Here is a 467-nt window from a genome sequence, read left to right as displayed (position 1 = left end):
CGATATACACTAATTACAGTGTTGAATATCACTTTGCTGTTACAGAATCATGTACTCTATTTCAGCTACGCTTGGGTAAGGGGATTGCCGGGTTTGATGTCTTTATAATGGGGTTTTCTCCTTTATAATGGCTGTCCTTTGTCTCTCCCTATTGAGCAATTAGTTTGTTAAATAATCATGGCACAGTAATGATTCAAAATGGTAAACTCTTAGCTGTGGACGGGGAAAGTGCCTGTTGCAATTCCTTTCAAGCAACTTCATTAGACAAAGCACTCCATGGGTATCGTGACAACCTCAGAGACCAATATAAAAGTAAGTATTTTAATCAAGTCAGCCAAATCCTATATGATATTGTCCTTTGCGTAACTATTCTTGGGTCCCCAGACTATCTTATTACCACAGATGCCAGTCTCTCACAAAGCCAGTCTCTTGCTTTGAAGAGCTGAACCTGTCATATGTACCCCTGC

This window comes from Penaeus monodon, chromosome 23, assembly GCF_015228065.2.
Source record: "Penaeus monodon isolate SGIC_2016 chromosome 23, NSTDA_Pmon_1, whole genome shotgun sequence".
NCBI lineage: Eukaryota > Metazoa > Arthropoda > Malacostraca > Decapoda > Penaeidae > Penaeus > Penaeus monodon.
This window is presented reverse-complemented; position numbering follows the sequence as displayed.